General features: G+C 35.0%; 1 pseudogene; it reads right to left on the reverse strand.

The window, feature by feature from the left end:
* Positions 1-4,725: 4,725 nt before the first annotated feature.
* Positions 4,726-6,206, reverse strand: LOC145001106 (putative galacturonosyltransferase-like 1 pseudogene; annotated as a pseudogene).
* Between the last annotated feature and the right edge of the window lie 6,012 nt (positions 6,207-12,218).

Consider the following 12,218-nt stretch of genomic DNA (forward strand, 5'->3'; position numbering starts at 1 on the left):
GTCCCTTGTCCATAAAAATGAAACCTTTATGAATTATTTTGGTCCATGCATGAGTTAGGATCTTTGTTATGTTTCCTTTTGAGTTTTGGGTCTTATTAGGTCATGCAATGGTGGAAAGTTGCCAACTTTACGTGTCAAGTAACCTTCTAGAATCGGATCTGAGAGTTTGGCATGTCTTAACCAAATAAGTGCTTAATGAGTTAGGTTGACTGTTTTCCGAGTACGCGGGGCGTACTCAGCTCGTATGCTGAGCGTACTGGCCCTAGAAGGAGTACGCCAAATGTAAACCTTAGTACGCCCATCGTACTTAACTATTTTGTAACACTTGTTCCAGGTATCACTTATTCCTCTAACATTTTAGGGTTTTAGACTGGGACTTGACGAGTTGGGGAGCTACAACTCGTCGAGTAAGGACCATTTTGATTGCGGGATAACGGGTCTACTCTACGAGTTGGAAGGCCCCAACTCGATGAGTAGGCATTGGAAAGGAAAACCCTAATTTTTTTTACAATTTCCACCCTATATAAAGAACTTATGGCTCATTGTGGCCTCTCTCATTGTCTTTACAGTCCGGAAGCAAACCCTAACCGAGCTAACCTTCCATATTGAGTGTGTATGATCCTAAGTGTGTGTGTGTTTTGTGTACTTCTTGGAGAACTTGAAGATTAAAGAGCTTGGAGTGAGAAGGAGCTTATAGATCCATCATTTACTCAGTTGTAGCAACCATTTGAAGGTAAAAAGTTGTTACCTTGATCATTCTCTTACTAGATCTATCCATTCAAGAGTTTAGGGTTCCTTTTAGCCCACTGTGTGCCCATTTTTGGACGTTGGGCAAGATTTGAAGTTGTAACTTCATATCTGGACTCCTCAAGGACCCCTATAGTCATAAAGTTATCAACTTTATCAAGCTTTGGCCCTTCTCCATACCCTAAATTGTTGGTGATTTGATTCACTAATTGTATTTAAGTGTAATGGGTTGACTTGTTGACCAAAAATCAATCTTGATGAATATTAAACAAGTATAAAAAATATGATTTTCAATATCAAAATATACATAATAACTATCCCCATTACTATCTTTCACGAAAAAAGTATCATCAGAAAAAATTCCAAATGTCCTTGACGCCAAACAAAAGATCAACATTATTGTAATTGTCATGACCACCCCAACCCTGAATGTTTTTATCTGTATCATTTCTATTCAGATCTTTACTTTCACTAGCATTTTCAATAGGACCAAGACTGCCCAGTGATTTACTTAGCCTACATTTGTGTTCGAGCGAAGGTGCGGAGTGCATACTTGTTTAAGTATATTCAAGATTAAAAGTAGACTGCCATTTAGGGGTGAAGCCTCTAAATGAACGAGGGTCCGGGGGGAACGTCCCTGGGAGTGGGGTCCAAGGGGCGGCAGCTCCTGGCGGGGTCCAAGGGGCAGAGCCCCTAGATGGGGTCGAATATTTGATTATTTGACCCGTTTTTGGCTTTACATTAATCATTATTGAAAACACAGATTTATGATAGTTTTGGCTGTTGAGAAAACGTTTTTATGATTGTTTTGATAGTTTTCAGACAAAGAAGGTTTTTAACCAATTTTTGATCAGTTTTCTGGTACTCACGAAATTCATACATTTCATTCTCTATTCTTTTTCTCTTCTGAGTCTTATCCAATCAAAGATTAGGGAGTAACACCCAAATACTTTGATTTGAATGTGGAATCAAAATTCTTAGAATATCCAAGTGTCTTCATTACCCCGAATTTCTAACATAAATCTATTATCAAGCTTGGTTTTAGCATTTTAGTCTCTTGAAGCCTTGCATGCATGTAAAGTTGGCAACTTTACGTGGTAACCACACTCTAGGAGGCTAGATATACAGTTTGGAGCATTGGTTTCACTTAAAGCGTCTGAATGAGAAAAAGGCTAAAGAAACTCGACAAGTTGCATAGCTAACTCGACAAGTTGGGCAGGGTTTACCCGCCTTCTGGATTCTGAGTGAACTCGGCGAGTGGGTGAGATGACTTGGCGAGTTAATTAGGGTTTTCGGTCTACTGGACACTAAAGAAATCGACGAGTTACTCAGGTAACTCAGCGAGTTGACTCGAGTTTTCAGTTTTCAGGACTCTGAAGGAACTCGACGAGTGGCTAGATACACTCGACGAGTTGCGGTCAACGTGGACTATTGACCTTGACTTTGACCATGGTTGACCAAGTTTGAATATAAGGGTATTTTTGGTATTTTAGGATTTTAACAAAGTTAGTCACATGGTGGTTGTAGGCAGTTGAGTTGGAGCTGCAAATTAGGACTTATTTTATCGGTTCACATTTCTTGAAAAGTGAGTCACCTCACCATACTAATGGGTCGAAGGTACCAAGGCCAGCCCATTATTTTCTATGTGATATGCTAGTTGATTATGTGTGTATGTGGTATGCTACTTATATTTATGATACTTGCATGAAAGACCTCGGGGGGGGGGGGGGGGGTCCTGAGGCACTTAGGTGTAAGACCTTGGAGGGTTTCCACGACATCGTAGGTAAAGACCTCGGGGGGTTCCCGAGGCACTGAGGTGTAAGACCTTGGAGGGTTTCCATTGCATTCTTAGTTAAAGACCTCGGGGGTTCCCGGGACATTAAGTTAAGACTATGTGGGGGTTCCCATGGCACCTGGAGTAAGACCCTAGAGGGTTTTTAGCGCATCCTTATTTGTTTATATGCATGGCTAATGTGGGTTGTGTAGTTGATATAGCTGATATGAATTATATGATTATGTGTATTGTGTGGGGTATGCTCTGGGAAACTCACTAAGCATTAGCTTACAATTTGTTGGTTGTTTCAAGTACTTCGGAGCCTAAGGGCAAGGGCCCGGTGAGATGGCGCGATGTGCACTCTCCAGTGTTTTTGTTGGGACACTCTGATGTTTTCGGATAATTTATTTAATGTTATAGATTTTTTATAAACAATGTGGTTGAAACACTATGTCTTTTCAGAATGATTTATTTAATTTAAAAATGAAAAATTTTATTGGAAATTTTGGGCTCTTATATGTTTGACTTTTGGGTTGACTTCCTTGGGTTTGGGCTATATTTTGGGTTTTTAAGGTTTGGGCCTAGTTGAGCCATTGGACTTTCTGAATTTAGGTCATGGATAGACTATGGACTTTCTTGGGATTAGGTCCATGATAGTTTTTGGGCCCAATTAGGAAGTTGAGCTATATTAGGTTGTGGGATGCCATTTAGGAAATTGGACTTTTTGAGCTTTTGGCATGGGCCTTGGTTTTGGGCCACGTAAGAAAATGGAACATGCATTGTCTTTTAAACTAGACATTAGATAAGTAATCTAGATTATTGATTATGGGTCGAGATCCAATTATTGATTGGATATTATTTGATGATGATAGCGTAGAGATTTTTCGGATTAGTATACCGATATTTTATTTGAGAGATTCAGCAGCTAGAGGTGAGTTTCATTGTGCTTAACGGGTCGAAGGCACCAATGTCGCACCATGGTTTGTTATGTTTAGGATGCTAGTTTTCTGCGTGACTCTTGCATGTGTTATGTGAATATATGATTATCGGGCGAGGCCCGATGCCGACGGGGCTTAATGAATTATATTGTATGCTATTTATCTTTGTGATTTTTATGCATGATTTTATATGTTGTTTGTATACCGGGCGAGGACCGATGCCAGGTGGGGCCTGATGACTGATAGATTTGTTCTGATAGGGGCTCGATGTCGGGCGAGGCTCATTATATGTTTGATATGTATGGTATGTGGTATTTTTGGGAACTTGCTAAGCTATGCACTTACGGTTTTCAGATTATGTTTCAGGTACTTCTGGTATGAATGGAAAGAGCTCGGGATGAGCAGTGCACACACCACATCGTTCCGCATTTTATATTACTCTGATATACTCGAATGTTTATTGATACACTTTGAACCATGGTTTCTATGACATTGTTTTGGATAATGATTTTATTAAATTAAAAATCGAAATTTTTAATATTAATTTTTGGGACGTTACAAATATATAACATACTATTTTAAATAAATTGTATTTAAACAAAACGTAAAAAACTATCAAATAAAAATAAACGTATCATGTTAAATAATTTAAATGAAAATAAAAAATATTATTAATTATATTAAGTTGTTTAAATAAAAAATATATATATTACTTAATTTATCTTAAAGAAAAATAAAAAACTAAAAAATAAAATTATTAAAGCTTTCATAAAGGAAAAATGATCCAAAAATACAACAAATAATACAACTTATCTATTAGGTCGTTTGAAGGTCTTTTTTTATTCAAATTTAATTTTAGATGTGGATGACACGTGGCTAAGTAATCGGGTATAACTGGTCAAAATGGAGACAAAATGGTATTTTAAATATAAAGTTGAAAGTTTGTTTGTTTATTTAGTGCAATTAAAACTTTAGTAACCTAATAGGTAAATTTTATGTTATTGATTATTATTTTGGATTATTTTTCTGAAAAAAAAAGTGCGAAAAGTAAAACAATAAGGTGAGAATACATTAAAATCTATATTATTACATTATGGATTCCTAAGTTTAGTTCATTAATAATTGTAGGAAAAATGGAATGTTGATGGCTATTCATTACACTCTACTTAAATCATTGGATTTTTTAGCCTGTCCATATCAAGTATTTGAGCGGCAAAAGTGGGTGGGATCAATGGCAAAGAAGAAGAAGGTAAAATGTAAATATGATAGGATATCAAAAAGTAGATTTATTAATATACGAAAGTTCAAATTTGAAACGAAAAATCCATGTTCTTATTACACATTTAACAAACACTATGGAACCATTTCTTTTCCTAGTTACAAAATCACGAATTTACAAATCATTCTTCGAGTATTTGAACAAAAATGTTCATCTTACTAGCCACCAGCCAGTCGTAATAATTACGTTTACTCGAAGAACCATTTGTATATATGTTTATGTACATTCTTTGATCATGTTGTACATGATAATTGATAAACAAATATCAACTTCAATTGTTCAAGAATCAAACGAAAATGGAGGCTTCAAAAGATCATAAGGTGCCCAAAGAGCATCCAATGGACATGGTCTCTCCGCATCAAGTCTCACCCATGGCTTACTTTTACCACTCCAATGCAATAAACTCACCGGTCCGGGATGTAAATCTCTACAAAGCCCACGAAAATTGTCCCCGCCGAGACCATGCTGGTTCCACCGATGATCCACCGGAGCTATCTTTCCGGCAAAAACAAGCAAGAATGGAGGCAAAGAACCTAGTTCATAAATCCTCATACGTTTCTGCAACTCCATCCATTCTTCTATCTTTGTCGTGTATCCGCTGTCACGCCACCTGTCTAAGTCCATAACCATCACTCCGGTATTGAAGTAGCAAGGTTTCCGGTCATCAAAAGTTGAAGAGAGCGATGGGTTTGACCAGAAAGTAGGTGTAAAGTAGAAGGTGAAGTTAGCGTTGCAGTATTCCGGCGCGGCAAGAATGGAGTCTCTGAGTGGAGTTGCAGCAAGCTTTGCTATGTCGTCGACGAGCACAAGGTCAGAGTCCAGGTACACCACTTTACGGACATGGGTAGGGAGTATGTCAGCGAGGTAGCTCCGGGCGTAGTTGAGTGGGCAGTCAAGGGCGGCGCGTATGGAGGTGGAGATGAGTCCGGCCACCAGTGAATCCTCAAAAGGGTAGACGTTGAATCTTAGATAAGGAAAAGAGTTAGCAATGGTGTCGTGTAGGAGAAACGTGTTGGAAGAAGCGGAGGTGACAAAGTGGAAGATTATATTTTCCGGGCAGGAGGAGTGCTGAAGGACGGAGAGTATGGCGGCCATTGATCCACGGATGTATGTGGCGTCAAGAGTCATGGCGACATGTACTGTTGAACCATCGTCGGTGTGGTCAGTTGAAGGGCATTCCGGCGAATTGTAGAATTGTGGGGCTTCTTTGAATTGTTGTGAGATGGAGAGGGTGGGTGTGGGTGCGGCGGAGGAAGGGAGGAGAAGGAGGAGGAGGAGGAGGAGGAGGAGGAGGGAGAGAGGAATGAATTTAATCATGGCCGGAGGTGTTTCTGTAATGTCGGAGGAGGTGTTATGGTATTTAAAAGCAAGAAAGGAATCGTGAATTGGGGTTGAAGCAATTGTTTTCTTTCACCGGTCTTGCTCTACAAGCAGCTATAAGCTGCCGGCCGGTTTGAACCGAGTCTTGGATTTTGATATATATAGAGTTAATTAGAAAATACAATATAATCTATATTGTATAACAACTCTATTTAAAATTAAAGGTGTCATTTTTTATATTTTATATACTATTTTTATCTATATTTTAAGGTTTGTTAAGCATATTAGCTTAAAAACTAACTTTTGTGTTATAATATAGTTGGTCAATAATATTTGTTAATAACCCATAAGCTATTTGATTAATTAACATATGGTTTGGTAAAAAAAATATCTAGATGTCAAATATAAACGGGTAAAAAAAGATTTAGAACAAAACACAATGAAATATTATCGAAATAAATTGCAAATTTCATCATATTAAAATAATTAATAACAAAGAGGTTTTCTATAAATTAGAATTAACTCACTTAGCTAACAATATGTCTAACTAAAGTTTCTAACATGAGATAACAGACAAACACTAACTCTATCATTAAAAAAAAAGAGATTTTCAATTATTCAAAGGTATAAAACACATTATTGCTTTCAGCATCATATTTTTAATATGGATGGAATTTTTATCTACTTATAACCTTAACATATAAATTTTTTGAATAAGAATATTAACTTTCAGAAAATAATATGGAGAGATTAAAGACAAGGGTGGGTAAAAGTGTCATTTTAAGACATTTGTGTGTTGTTGACTATCATGGTCGAATGTTGAGATGCAACATTTGGTGAAAGGGGTACATGAGCGACCACACGCTGACACGAGAGCGTATACCACTCTAAGCAAAAGCAACACTTCAACTTCTAAATATGTGCGATGGCAACAAACACTTACAAATTGTTTAATATTTGGAAATTTATTAAATTCAACTTATTAGAATCCATTAAAAAAATTCCCTAAACGTGTTTCACATGTATACGTAGTCGGATCAAATGGCATGAAACGTTGCAAAATTTCACGTCATTAGTTTTATGACTTGGCCCGTTACATAGAATAGAATGAGAATATTTTATGGAGTAAATTACACGAATGGTCCTTGTGGTTCGGATAATTTGCATGTTTGGTTTCTAACTTATTTTTTTAATTCTGAAAGTCTATATTGTTTGTTTTTATTGCACGATTGTTTTATGTCTTACTTAAAAAGACTATTTTTACCATGATTTCGTATTTTATTTAAATAAACAAACTTCAACCCCACTTCCACCTCACCTTACTTTACCTTACTTATACCACTTTATTTAAATAAATTAAAGAACATTAAGGGCAAAATAGTCTTTTAAATAAGAGATTGACCAAACGTGTAATAAAAACAAAATATACGGACCTTCTGGGTTAAAAAATGAGTTATGGAACAAATATGCAAATTACTCCAAACCATAGGGACAATTCGTATAATTTACTCTAGTTTATGATAAAACGTTTTTTTCCATGAAATAAACTTTTAATATGTATTGATAATTTATTTATTTATTTTAGAATGACGATCCATACATATTTTAATCTATTCCTAAACTAATTTTGTCAAATTGACTAAGATTTACTAAGTGTTGTTTGAGGAGTCTCATTGTGTTTTTAACTATGTTCAATATAAAAAGGATATATCAAAAAGTAGGGGTGAGCAAAACCGAACCCGAAAACCGAAAAACCGAAAAAAACCGATAAAACCGAAACCAAAAAACCGAAACCGAAGCATAAACCGACGGTTTGGGTTTAGAATTTTCAAAAACCGAAATTTTCAGGTTGGGTTCGGTTTTTGGGTTTGGAAAAAACCGAAAGAAACCGAACCGAACCGAATATCATATATTATATGTATTCTGTGAGTTATATATGTATATATATGTAGTTTTTGGGTTATAAACACAAGCTGAAGCATTGCTCCACTGGTTAACGCGTTCGGCAATTGTTTGAAACGTTGCAGGTTTGAATCTTTCTAGTGTTGTTTTTCTCGATTTATTTTGGCAATGAGTTAAGTTCATCCCACATCGCCCCAATTACTAAACTCAGCCAATATTCTCTTCTATATAAGCTTTCCAACCTCTTTCTTTCTATTATCTGATTGAGTCCCACATCGCTTGTGATATCTAAATATCACTTGGCCTCTCCATTATATAGTTTATGGTTGAGTTGGGATTTAGAAATAAGTTTGAGATTTGGTTTAAATTATAAAACCGAAACCGAACCATGAAACCGAAGTTTAAAACCGAAAACCGATAAACTGAACCCATTGGTTTGGGTCTCGGTTTGGGTTTGGATTTTTAGAAACCGATCATTTTCGGTTTGGGTTCGGTTTTAGGTCAAAACCGACCCAAAACGATCCATGCACAGCCTTATCAAAAAGTGGTCGCACAAGATTTACCCTTTTTATATGATTTTTCAACTTTTCTGAAAGATAATGGTGTAAATTTACAATTATAACCATTGAATTACAAATTTCACAAAATGTTCCAAGATAACATGTTATATTAATGTGGTGGTGTTTGCCCATGCTTTGCCAATGTATTTGCTCAAATTGACGATCCTTAATAATGAATGTATCGCCATTAAAACATGTACCATAAAAGTAGGGATATGGCCGCCTATTTCGATACCCATAACTCTACTATGGCTATTTTGTCTTACGGTTTTTATATATATATATATATATATATATATATATATATATATATATATATATATATATATATATATATATATATATATATATATAGAGGTTCAGGTTTATTTGAGAACATTTTAATTTTGTGAGACCGTGAGACCAAATCTAAAAATAATTTTAAAATGCAAAATAAATGAAAAAATCCAAAAATTCTGTTTTTAAATATTATTTTCAGAACTTGAATTAATTAAAAAAAATATAAAAAAAATAAAAAAATTGCGTTTTTTTTTTAAAAATACGTGAAATATTCTAAATAGAATATTACACTGACATATTCTAAAAAATAATTTTAAAATACAAAATAAATGGAAAAATCTAAAAATTCTTTTTTTAAATATTATTTTCGGAACTTGAATTAACTAAAAAAAATAAAAAATAATTCTTTTTTTTTTTGAAAAATATGTGAAATATTCTAAATAGAAATTACACTGTACATATTCTAAAAATAATTTTAAAATGCAAAATAAATGGAAAAATCAAAAAATTCTTTTTTTAAATATTATTTTCGGAACATGAATTAACTAAAAAAAATAAAAAATAAATAAAAAAAGAAATAAAAAAAATAAAAAAATGTGTCTCACGGTCTCACAAAATATAGGTGGTCTCAAATGAACCTAACCTTATATATATATATATATATATATATATATATATATATATATATATATATATATATATATATATATATATATATATATATATATATATATATATATATATATATATATATATATATATATATGGGATTTTCTAATATGTGTCCTAAGGGCACATATAATAAGCATTAATTGAAGATATATATTATCATAATTAATTATAAAATACATTAATAATAAGAAATATTACCATAATTACATGTGGAGTGCATTAATAATTTCCATAATAAATGTATTTCGAATTTAATTATGGTAATATTTTTCATAATTAATACTTCTTATATGTGCTCTTAGGGCACATACTAGAAAATCCATATATATATAAAGAAATAAGAGATTAAATATCCAATCATAAGAAAATATGAATATCCAATGAAATTATTTTTTATTAATAACTAAAGACAAAAAACCTAAATATCATGAATCCCATTATATTAGAAACTAGAAATGTTATGAAAAATATTTTATTGTAAGGTTTATTAGATTTAAGCTGAGTTTGATTCATACAATTAGTACTGAGGGAGTGGGCAACATGTTGAGGGATTTATGGGGAGATATTGGCGATGTCACAGGGAACATCATTCTCTCTTTTGTGGTAGGTCTAATAATTATCGATACGACCTATGACACGACACGAAATAAACGAGTTTGGGTTGAGCTTTTTAACCCGTTAATCCATCAACCCATCAACTCGTTTATTAAACATCTCATATATGAGTTTCCCAAAAAATATACAGCCCGTTTAAAATTTTATTAAAAAAATTATATATTTTCAAATGTATTAAGTATTATACACTATACATTTTATATTTTATATTAGGATGGGATACCCGATACCAATGACCATTTGACATTTGACATTTGCCCTGAATAATCTCAGTATCTCACAAACAAAATCGAATAAGCCCTCTATCGCTCTCCCTTCTGTGATGAACAATAGAACGAACTCACGAAGAACGGCGACATGAATGATTAAATCATTATTGAATGACGTCGACGCCTGGAAGTGAGACAAATGCACAACGCAATAGGCAATTGATTTTCTGCGATCTAACCTATGAACATAGGAACCCAAGGAGTGGTGCCACACTTGAGGGGGTTTTTTTAATTAATAAAAAAAAATCATTGTTTGTGTTCCAAAGGGTAAGAAAGTCATTTAATCACAATCTCAGTATCTCACAAACAAAATCGAATAATCCCTCTATCGCTCTCCCCTCTGTGATGAACAATAGAATGAACTCATGAAGAATGGCGACGTGAATGATTGAATCATTATTGAATGACGTCGACGTCTGGATGTGATACAAATGCACAACGCAGTAGGCAATTGATTTTCTGCGATCTAACCTACGAACGTAGGAACCCAAATCAGGCCCATAAACCTAAATCTAACCCACGAACCCGCCAACCTGTAAACCCGTATAAATAAGTGGGTTGACGGGTCATATATGAGTTTGTGCTCCAAACTCGCCAACCTGTGACCCGCTAACTCATGAAATATATAGTTAAATGGGTCATGTTCGGGTTGATATATTTTAACCCATCAATCTGCAAACCCGCGATTCTCCAACTCGAACACGACACAATTGTCAGGCCTATATTGTGGTACCGTAGAAAAAGGGAAATAATTATAAGAATATCGTAAACTTGGGACTTGGGTGTATTATTGCATAGCAATCAATCTACAAGGTTGTTGGGCCGATTACAATAATTCTAATATTAGGCTAATATACACGTGTATACAATATACACTAACATCTCCCAACAGTTTGATCGAGAGATAAATGACAGACGATTAAACCGGAGCGAAAATCTGATAATAAGTTGGTGGGTTGACCTTTGGTGAAGATATCAACATACTGAGAGGCGGATGGAATATGAAGAACACATATATGGCCGAGAGCAACTTTGTCTCGAACAAAGTGAATGTTGATTTCGATATGTTTTGTTTTTTGGTGTTGAATTGGGTTGGTTGACTTGTAGACCGCACTGACATTGTCACAATATACAATGGTTGCTTTTGGCGTAGGACAACGAAGCTCAAGAAGAAGGTTCCAAAGCCAAGAGATTTCAACGATGGTGTTGGTAACGCCGCACTTTTCTGTCGTTGGAGCCCATGGTCAAGAGTGCCTCAAACATAACGTAGAATCTGTTTGAGAGTGTGAAGATGGGGCTTTCGAGGATCATGTATGTATAGCAGACATAACAGTAGTGAATAAGTACTAGCACATTCTCATATACATGCATACCAGACATAACAGTAGTGAATCCACCGTAAACACTACAACTAACTAAATGGGTCGGCATTAGTGCCTTCGATCCATTGGTATGGTAAGGAGACTCGCCTCTCAAGAATGTTGAACTGGTACGATAAGATAATATAAGATCGGATAAGTCCCAACACGCAGATGCAACTCAACTGCCTAAAATCATCATGTGACTAGTTTGGTCAAAATTCCAAAATACCAAAAATAACCTCAAGGTCAAACTTGGTCAACCATGGTCAAATTCAAGGTCAACAGTCAATGTTGACCCAACTCGTCGAGTGCATCTAGCAACTCGTCGAGTCCCTTCAGTTTTCAAAAAACCGGGGAAAACCTAACCAACTCGCCGAGTTACTCGTCAAACCAAAAACGGGAAAAACCCGATCCATCTTGTCGAGTTATCTTATCAACTCGCCGAGTTTACTTTACAGACCGAAAACGAGAAAACCTGCTCCAACTCGCCGAGTTACCAGGG

Source organism: Lactuca saligna, chromosome 6 (genome assembly GCF_052625555.1).
Source record: "Lactuca saligna cultivar CGN05327 chromosome 6, ASM5262555v1, whole genome shotgun sequence".
NCBI classification, from domain to species: Eukaryota; Viridiplantae; Streptophyta; class Magnoliopsida; order Asterales; family Asteraceae; genus Lactuca; species Lactuca saligna.